At 41.6% G+C, this 10,886-nt stretch overlaps 1 pseudogene; it reads right to left on the reverse strand.

Annotated features, from left to right (window-relative positions):
• Positions 1–6,970: 6,970 nt before the first annotated feature.
• LOC102987347 (ret finger protein-like 4A-like protein 1) lies at positions 6,971–7,645 on the reverse strand (annotated as a pseudogene).
• Positions 7,646–10,886: the final 3,241 nt, after the last annotated feature.

Consider the following 10,886-nt stretch of genomic DNA (forward strand, 5'->3'; position numbering starts at 1 on the left):
AGAATCATCCAGGCAGAACAGAAGCCATGGGTTATGAGCTACCAAGAAGACTTTGGTTAATCTATAGCAGAGACTGCTGTCTGCATGGCATGGCTTTCTATAGTAAGTGGCATGTGTCTGAGAGAGGAAAAGAGGCTTTCTCCTTTTTAAAAAATTTTAAATACTAGAGGTTTAACTTTAAATATCAAGATCCAAAGCCCATGGATTCAGAGAATCTTATACATAAACCACTGATGGGAGAAGAATGTAAATGCTGACTAAAAGTAAGTAAAAATGTAATGAATGGGGGGGCGGAAATCACAGCAGATATATGACTGGGATTCAGACCCTGGTAAGTCCCTGAGAAAGTCCCCAGCTCCCCATCCCCAAAAACAAGTTCTGAAGAAGACAAGGGGAACAACAGGTTAGATATCCAGATAGAAACCCAGATGGGACCATGGAGGGCTCTGAAGGAGAAGGACCAGAGCCTGGCTTCCTAGTGAGATGCATGCTTCCTGAGAGTCTGCAAGCTTCATAGCAAAACCCTATGTCTAACATGGCACCTGAGTGAGAGATGAGCAATTGTCAAGACAAACAGCCAAGCAGATGGGCCTCAGAGAGCCCCGCACACCCCAGCAGGGCACAAGAGATGGAACTAAGAGGTGCTACATGCCTGTAAAGGGCACTCAGCACAGAAGAGGTCCCTGACTGGTAGAGAACTCAGAATATATGAATGTGACAACTGAAGGCCATGATGGGGTCAGAGACAACCCCGTTCATGCAGCAGGAAGACATGAAATGCCCAAGACTGGGTGGGACAAGCCACACCTCAGCAGAGGCCAGCAGGGACAGAAACTACCTCATCCCACGCCACCCCCTTGGTATAGCTGGGAGAAACGAGGAACGAGGATGGAGGGAAACTGGGTTTCAAACTTGAAGCAACTGAATCGTATTATTAAGCTTCTATTACTGCCATTAGAACTAGAAGGCAAAGTTAAATTTCATAACAGAGAAATAGACTACATATTTGCACACCTGGGTTACACAGTCTGACACTATAACATAGATAAAATATCCAACCTGCCACATAAGCAACAAATCCCTTGGACCTAGTCTGTTCTGTGTTTGGCTATTTCCAGACAAGTGTGTGTCCATTTTTACCGGCTTCCTTTTGAGAAGAACTATTTCTGGACTCTCAGATTCCTGAATTCAGATTCTGGGGCTATACCCCATTTGAAGCCCTATTTGAGGCTTGTCATACCATACACATCCTTACATATAGCCCTCAAACATCTTGCAAGTATGTGTCCTTGCCATGTCAGGGCTGAGATTTGATTTTACCCTGCCTACAAGCTAATAAGCTGACCTGTTACTATTTCATGGCTGCTGGCAGAAAACAAGAGGCTCCTGGGTCAAAGACAAAGGACTTTATTACTCACAGCACAGTCAGAAGCATGAGTATCAGTATACTTGCCTCTGTTCTCATTTGCCCTCAAGATGCACAGAGGCACTATGACGGGCCTTGATAGATAATAAGCAGTAGGTTTGTGTCACAACTGAGTTTGAAGAATCCATATTTTTATAGCAAACAGTAAGCAAGCCTTACCACTTGGGGGCTTTTTACCTGATCTCTCAAAGTTACCAGCTGCATAAACAACCCTGAGAAACAGTCCAGGTAAAAGAGTGGTCAGGGCCTTGCAGACTTGGTATACCCAGCATGATGTGTAGGAATAGAAGAGGCTCAAAGAGAACTGTCTTTCCCAACATACAGGAGAGGAAACCTAGTGACTCAGGACACAACATGGTCGTATGGGCAAAGTTCCAAACTAGGAGCCTGAAGGACCTGGGCTCTATCCTGTTCTGCCATTTAGTGGCCATATGATGTGGTCAAAACCTAATCCTTCTAGGCCATTACGTTCTCATCTCTAAGTCAAGAGTAATCACACGTGTCTTGCCCACCACAAATGGTTGTTATTAAGACCAAATGAGCTACTTTGTGTGAAATCACCTTATAAACTATAAAATGCTATATACACTAAGGAATTGTTACAATTATCACAAATCCTTCACCATCTTCTTTAAAAATAATTCAGATGACATCTACTTCTAATTTTTGTGCAGAGAAACATGGGATATAGATGAAAAATACTCAGAGCAGATGATCACTGACTTTCAATTTAAGATTATATTAAGCTCTAGCTTTATTCTGTGCTGTAAACTCCTTGAGGGAATCTTTTTTGCATGTTCATCTTTGCATCTCAGCACAGTTCCAGGAACATAGTAATCATGGGAATAATAATGGAGTCTTGGTCTCCAACATAATTAAACCCATCCGAAGAGAGAACCAACTTCAACATAAATCTGCTTTGTAAAGTTCATAAATAACAGATGAGGCCGTGTCTCAACGCGCTGGCCAAAAATTGAGAATTTTGATAACTGTGTACAATTTTGTTCTTTTTTGTTACTATTTCTCCTGCTCTACTTTTCGGTCACAAGAGCTCATATCAACAGCACACCCATGTCTGCCCTTCTCTATGCTCTAAATTTTCCTGTCCACTTTTTTCCCCATGAAGTCCATCACCAACAACTGTTAAAGCAGAAACTAACACACCATTGTAAAGCAATTATACCCCAATAAAGATGTTTAAAAAAAATAAAATAAAATGCAAAAAAAAAAATTGTAAAGATTTGACACATTAAATTATTCGTCTTCAAACTTTTTTCTCTCATACTCCCTAAAAGAATTTTGAAAAGCTATGTATCCCCTACATTTTCAAGTAGATACCTAAAATATTTCATCATAAATTCGAACAGCTTCATAATGGAAAAGAATATTAAAAAGAATATGTATATATGTGTGTATAACTGAGTTGCTTTGCTGTACAGAAGAAATTAACACAACATTGTAAATCAACTATACTTCAAAAAAATTTTGAACAGCTTCAAAAAATGTATTTTCTAGCATATTGTAAATATTGAATTTTAAGTAAAACTTGTGCCATACCTTGTATCCAATAGACCCTAAAGGCCAAAGCAATTTGATAACCATCCTCACTCACTTAAAAATTCACAGACAAAAAAAAAAAATTCACAGACAAGCTATTTTTTGACAACTGGAAATTTTGTATCATACCTTTTTCTCCTTGATCTCATATTTTCCCAAAAGAATCTTACTAATGTAATATATTTTTATATTTGAAAGATTTTATATGATCACCCTATTAACTTCTCTACAATAACAGAAATAATTGTCCATAGGTGGAAGTTTAAACATTGTAAGTTTGTATTTGTAAAGTCTTCTGGATTGAGCTATCTTTACAATGATTTTTAGTATAAAATTGAACAAAGAAATATGAATGTATAACATATTTTGAGAAATAATTATAAAGCATAGCAAGTAAGGCTTTATTGGACAATTGATCTAAGCGGATGGATCTTTTTAACAAGTTCCCGTATCTTTGGCTGTTACTGATAGAATGACACAGGATTCAGCATCCATTCTACTCCTATTTTTCATTTTTATAGACATATGTCCTGAAAAACTTGTTAAATTAAATAAGTAATGAGAATTTTAGGCATTTTCTTTCCTTTTCTTTAATTGATATATATTTTTTTTAATGTATCCTTATATATAATCCCACTCTACCCTTGATTCATTACCACAGAGCAATCCCTTCCCTGCAGTTTCTTTGATAAACCTGTACTGTACAAGCCTCTAATTTAATTTTAATTTTACAGAAATCTCCTTTGAGTAACAATTACTTGTACAATTCCACATTTCTATATTTTATTAAAACTTTAGTCTCAACGAATCCAACCAAACACTGTTTGTTGGCAAAAGATCTGACTTGAATCTCATGCCCAGTAAATCCTCATATAAACCCCTGAAACCCCACTCATTTCTCCCTACATCACACGTCCCAGTGACTCCTAAGTGCATGCAGGTCCCCTCATTCCCTTGCATATCTCCTCCCACAAACATGGCCCATGACCTCCTTTCTATGCGGCTGAGAGTTTACTGGGGTGAGTGATGTGGTCAAACCTCCTGGCTGTACATTTCCCGGGACACACAGAGACCAACCCCACAGAGGAGGTGCCTCCCTGACACCATCAATCATGACCCAGAACGCAAAAGGACACACCTGTCCCCACACAATCCAGGACCCCCAGCCTCACACAGTCACACACGAGGCACCACCAGAGCCAGTCACAAACGAAGCCACAGAAGGTGCCCTTGTGCTGTGACAGGAACACACATTCCAGTGCCTGCCGCCTCCTGAGCCTCTCTTCACCCACAGGTGTGGGAGAATCAGTGTGGGCAGGTCAGTTTACAGGTGATAAGACAAGAGGTGGATGGATCTGGAGTCTGTCATACAGAGTGAAGTAAGTCAGAAAGAGAAAAACAAATACGGTATGCTAACACATATATATAGACTCTAAGAAAAAAAAATGTCATGAAGAGCCTAGGGGTAAGACGGGAATAAAGACACAGACGTACTAGAGCATGCCCTTGAGGAGATGGGGAGTGGGAAGGGTAAGCTGTGACAAAGTGAGGGAGTGGCATGGACATATATACACTACCAAACGTGGGGTGGATAGCTAGTGGGAAGCAGCCGCATAGTACAGGGAGATCAGCTCGGTGCTTTGTGACCACCGAGAGGGGTGGGATAGGGAGGGTGGGAGGGAGGGAGATGCAAGAGGGAAGAGATATGGAAACATATGTATATGTATAGCTGATTCACTTTGTTGTAAAGCAGAAACTAACACACCACTGTAAAGCAATTATACTCCAATAAAGATGTTAAAAAAAAAAAAAAGACAAGCAGGTGCAAAGCATTCGAAAAAGACAAAAGGAGTGACTCGGAAGCCCTATTTTCCAACATTTCTGATGACCCAGCTCTGCTTTCACTGAAACAAAATTTAAGGAGTTGTTTCTCCCTCTGGTGCCTGGGCGCTTCTTGCCCCACTAGCTTCCTCATACTTTCTGGGTTTTATATCTGCTCTGACTGAAAATGCACACACAATACAGTGGAAGCAGTAGGAATTCATGTGATGCTGAGTCAGCAGAGGAGTGTGTAACTCACCTCATCCCAGGTCAGCACAGAAATCAGAGCTGGTTTATGGAGACCTCCTAAGAGAATGAGAACATCCTTCTAAGAGAGCTCATTGTGTGCCCAGGACAATGGAAAAAGGAGTCAGGCACACGGCCCTGGATAGAAGGACACAGGGAGAGTTGGGGAGGGTGGGCACATGTTGCTTCCAGGAAAGAATCTCTAAACATTTTCTCAGACATTCCCTCTCTGTCTTAGCCATGACGACCACCTGGAGTCCTTTTCAATACTGGCCTTCGTCTGTCTGAGCTGCTATAACAAAATATCACCCACTGGGTGGGTTATAAACAACAGAAATTTATTGCTCACAGCTCTGGAGGCTGGGGCAGTCCAAATCAAGGCACCAGCATTGTCCCCTTCTGGAGAGAGTTCCCTTCCTGATTTGTGGCTGGCACCTTCTCACTGTGTCTTTGCATGAAGGAAAGGGCTATGGAGCTCTCTGAGGACTCTTTTATAAGGGCACTTATACAGTTCATGAGGTCTCCACCTTCATGACCTAATCACCTCTCAAAAGTCCACATCCTAATACCATCATCTTTGGGGGTTACATATCAATATACTAATTTGGGGGGAAAGAAACATTCAGACAATACCATGGCCCAAGGTACATTCCACCGTACTTCAAAATATAAAATGCAGTGTTGAATTACCACAGACAGCATTATTCTAATCCTATCTCCACATCTCACTACAAATTCTTTTTTCTTCCTCCTCCTTCTCCAGGTTAAAGTAGGACAATGAGGCATTTTCCCATTCAATTAGATAAAAATATGAGCAACACCTACACACACCACTTAAGAACACCCAGAATGGTGACAGAATACCTTGTTAGAAACTGTACACCCAACCCTAATATGTTAGATCCTAAAAAATCAGTAGACCCTTTTTTACATGATTGAGAAGCTCAGTGACTCTGGCCATAAAAGGCTCATCACAGATTCCGCAGTGACCCCAGCCCTCTTTCCATCTTTGTCAGAGACTCCAGGGCACAGTGATTTGCAGTGAACCTCATGGCTCTGGTCCCACTCAGATACACACCCCAGCACATCCCCGCCTTCTACCTGTCCAGCCAGGGCATGAATGGGGCAGCTCAGGACAAGGCCGGGTGAGTACCTGTCCTGCCTAACGGTGCTAACACAGCTCTGAGTTCCTCTCCTGCTGGGGAGCCCTTCTCTCCTGTTTTCTGCCCTGAGGTTGAACAAAAGGAAGCACTCACCTTCCTGGACTTGGCTCCAGAGCTTTGTACAGGGAAGTGTCAATCAGGATGGGCCACAGTTATAGGGACAGGGTCCCTGGACCTCATCTCCCCACAGAGGTGCCATTATCACGTCATCTGTAGTATAGGTGACACTGTCTGCATGGAGAGTTTGGGGCATCTCCAATGAGGAGCAAATCTTATCCCTAGTGCAAATCACCCTCATCCATGTCTGGGGATTAGTGACAACTCCTGGCAATTATTGAGAAGATCTACATGAGCAGCTGAGCAGAGGGTACAGAAAGTTTTTTATGTTCCCAGTTGGAGAATCCAAGTTTAGAACGAAAGTCACAACTGGGGGGAGGGGACACTCAAAGTGCACCAGGGGCTTCCTTCACTGTGTTTCCCGTTGGGCGTTTTCCTTCATGGTCTCACTTTTCCAAACTGTTCCAAAGTCTCTTCACCCTGAGCATTAGCATACCATCTGAAGGCTGGACTTTCCCCTGAGATGAAGTTCCACAACCCTTGATATTTATGGTGTCAGGTCTGTTTAATCTGGAAAATACCTCCTTTGAAGCCAGTGTTTCCTCCCTCAAAATCCTCAGGTCTCTGCTGTGTCCACATGACTCTGTAAGGAGATCATAATTTGTTCTAAGACACACACGGATCTCTCTCCTTGAGTCTCTCATTGGACCACCAGCCTGTCCTTGTGTTCTGGGCAGTTATTGCCAGGAAGAACCATTCTTTGAGAACAGCAGGAAGGCAGAGTGTGGGCAGAGAAGACACCTCCATTTCTCAAACGCACAGTCCAGAAGCCAAGATCTGGAGTCAGGTGAGTCTTCCCTTGTCGATGCACAGATTCTTTCCAAACGCCCACATCCCATTCTTGGCTGGACCCCACGTCCACCTCCCAGTAATGGCGGCCAGAGGCGAAGAGAGGGAATCCCAGGACACAAGTTGTATGGCTGAATCTCTCAGGTCAGGACCTTTTCTTCTGCTTGAAAAACCCACAACAGACAGTTTTCAGGTGCCCAGAAATGATGAGGCACTTGTTGGCTGTGTCAACATCCAAGGTCACATCCACTTGGAACTTCCGCATCCTTGGGTTCATCTGGAGGACAGCTCTCAGCTGGGGCCCTAACTCCTTAACCTTTCAAACCAGAGCTCAGAGCTTGAGAGCACACCTGAGGTCATTCTTTTGTGAGACCACAGAGCAGCTGGGGCACAATAAACCCTCCCATCAGGCTCCTTCTGCAGTGAATCGAAGCACTGGAAGCAGCAGACATATCCACATTTCAGGGTTTTCAAGATAAGTCAGGCAAACCATACATTTACTTCCTTCTTTCAAGTGTTCAGCCATGGGTCCTCTCTGCTCAACTAGGTCCAGCTGCTTCCCCTGACAGCTCAGTTCTAGGCATTTTCCTATGGAAATGCCACTGTGCTATTTGAATGCCTTCTTAATTATAAGTCAAAAAGAGCACAGTAATCTATTATCAAAAAATATATTAATTATCTACCTATTGACAACTTGGTTAGGTCCTTCTTTTATTTTATTGAAAGCAAAGAATTGAAAATGACCTAATTTACCAACAAAATTTTTTTTTTACCCAGTCATTAGAGTTCTTCACTTTCTAGGAAATATGACCCCAAAAAAGCTTATCACATGCTACTGATTATACTGTTCAACTTTTTCTCAGAGGCCTTGGGCTTATGGAGCTAAAATAGATGAAACTGGGGTTAAAAGCAAAATTGAAATTGTGTATTTTAGAGCTTTTCTTTATTTTTTTTTTTTTAGTTTATTTATTTTATTCATTTTTGGCTGGGTTGGGTCTTCGTCGCTGCGCGCAGGCTTTCTCTAGTTGTGGAGAGCAGGGGCTACTCTTCCCTGCGGTGCGCGGACTTCTCATTGCTGTGGCTTCTCTTGTTGCGGAGCACAGGCCCTAGGCACGCAGGCTTCAGTAGTTGCAGCACACGGTCTCAGTAGTTGTGGTGCACGGGCTTAGTTGCTCCGTGGCATGTGGGATCTTCCCAGACCAGGGCTTGAACCCGGGTCCCCTGCCTTGGCGGGTGGATTCTTAACTGCTATGCCACCAGGGAAGCCCAGAACTTTTCTTTTTGACTGTTAGCAAAGTCATATATTAATGTCACATTTCATTTTGTAAGGACACCTCAAAATGCGTAGTAAAGATATGACAGAAATACAGAGAGACGATGGAGGATATTTATTTGTATATAAGTGATTTCTTCCCAAAATGGGTTGAAGTCAATTATGTTTAGGTAATTACACATTTCACAGAATTGGAATCAGTACATTAACATTTTAAAGGGAAAGATTAATACTAATTAAATCCAGCTGGTTTTCTAAATGTGTAACATATTTTGCTTAGGTCATTTTATACTAGATTTGCACTTGGGGAAATTTTTTATTTGCTTTTGAAACTAAATAGATGTTCTACTTTTAGGAGTATAGTTTAAATATTTTCTGCAAATTGCCAGAGAAAAGAACTCGGTTGCAAATAAGTACATGCTTACAAAATGTACATTAAGTATTGTTGAGCATATTATTTAAAGTATAATCTGCAACATATTCCTGTTAAGGTGCTTAAACCTAATGCTTTGGAGCGAATTGTGTCCCACCGACATTCCTAGGTTGAAGACCTAACCACTCCCTACCCCCTGCCCACAGCGTGACTGTACTTGGAGAAAGGGCCTGTGAAGAGGTTAGAAAGGTTAAATGAGGTCATTAGAGTAGGTCCCTAATCCAACAGGGCTGATGCCCATATAACAATAGGAAGAAACACCAGAGCTCTCTCTCTCCTATGTGAGGACACAGGGACAAGGTGGCCGCCTGCAAGCCAGGAGGAGGGTCCTCATTAGAACCCGACCATACTGCCACCCTGATCTCAGACTTCCATCTTGAGAACGATGAGAAAATATATTTCTGTCATTGAAGCCCCCCAGTCTATGGTATTTTGTTACGGCAGCCCAAGCTAAGATACCTAATATGTACATGGTAGGATTTAATAAATGAGCAGAAAAGTGGTTGATGAGTGACAGTGAGCAGGAGATTTGTACCTTCATAAAAAATGAGTATGGATTTCATATTTTGTTAACTTTTATCAAAAGTTAATGAAAATGTTTCTCCTATGAATTTGAATAAATATTCGAGAGAACACAAAACACTAACTTACCTCTAATATATGTCTCTTATTAGAAAATAAAATGTTGACATGTTGGAAGAACATGTGGGTCTTTTCACCTTGATATTATGCAAATTTTACCAGTGAGACTAGACTAAAATGCAGATAAATGAGCATATTCTCTGACCTCATCCTCTTTACTGAGATGGTGAAACTGCAGAGAAAGGATGCTTCATAGCAGACTGGTATTTCCCAGCATGCTGCTTTCAAATCTTGAATATTTCAAGACAGCTAGCTAGCTAAGTACAGAAACCCGTCATTAGTTTGTCACCTTGGCAAATAACGCGCTGCCATCTTCCATATTTCCAAGAAATGTTCTGTTTACTCTGTTCTCAACGATTTCTTTCCTCAGGAACAATACCTCCTTTGCCAGTAGTGAAGACCAAAACAAACAAACAAACAAAAAAACCATCACCTCTCCCCTCCACTACGTAATTCCATTACAGACTTGAAATCAAAAACATCCTAACATACATCAGCTTACCTGTTTAAGGTATTGACTCAATCTGTCCAGGCTGCTATAACAAATTACCATAGACTGTGTGGCTTAAACAAGAAACTCTTATTTCTCACAGTTCTGGACCCCAGCAAGTCCAAGATCAAGAGGCCAGAAGATCTGGTGTCTGATGAGTCTCCTCTTCCTAGTTTGTAGATGGCTGTCTTCTCATTGTAAACCCATATGACACAGAGAGAGAGTGGGCTCCACTGTTTCTTCTTATAACGGCATAAATTGTATTCATCAGGGCACCGCCCTCAGGACCTAATTATCTTACAAAAGCCCAACCTCCAAATACCATCACATTGAGAGTGAAGATTTCAACATACGAATTTTGTGGGGACACATTCATTCCATAAGAGTTATGCTTTGCCTTAACAGAGATAAAAGCATAAGACACAGAAAGACATGATACCCTATTACCTTCAGTTCATGGTGTCATTTTGCTTAAAGAGGGCTCTCAAATACCTGTAGTTTGAGTTGCCTCTGTACAGTGTCCCAGAGGTTTCTATACCCAAGACAAAGTACCGTAGCATGATTTGGGTCGGATGAGATCTCTTCTGTAAGGCAAAAGAAGGGAAATTGTGGAAGGCAAGACAGAAAAGGAAAATCAGCCTGATGCAGGTGCATTTGTAAGCAGATGAATACAGAAAGAATACATATATAGAGAGAGAGAGAGAGAGAGAAAATTTGGAAATTGATTCTCTTGAAATTATCTGAATCTGTATACCTCTTGGAATGTCTTCATGCACCCCAAAAGCTATGCAAACCCCAATTTAAATGAAATATTCCTACTACTGCTAATAATTTTCATTTCAATGTACTAAGAGGCTACTTTAAGGTAAGTATTCTATTAGGTTCTTCAAATAGATCAGCTCACTTAAATTGTGTCCATCAGGTGAGAG

This window comes from Physeter macrocephalus, chromosome 5, assembly GCF_002837175.3.
Source record: "Physeter macrocephalus isolate SW-GA chromosome 5, ASM283717v5, whole genome shotgun sequence".
NCBI lineage: Eukaryota > Metazoa > Chordata > Mammalia > Artiodactyla > Physeteridae > Physeter > Physeter macrocephalus.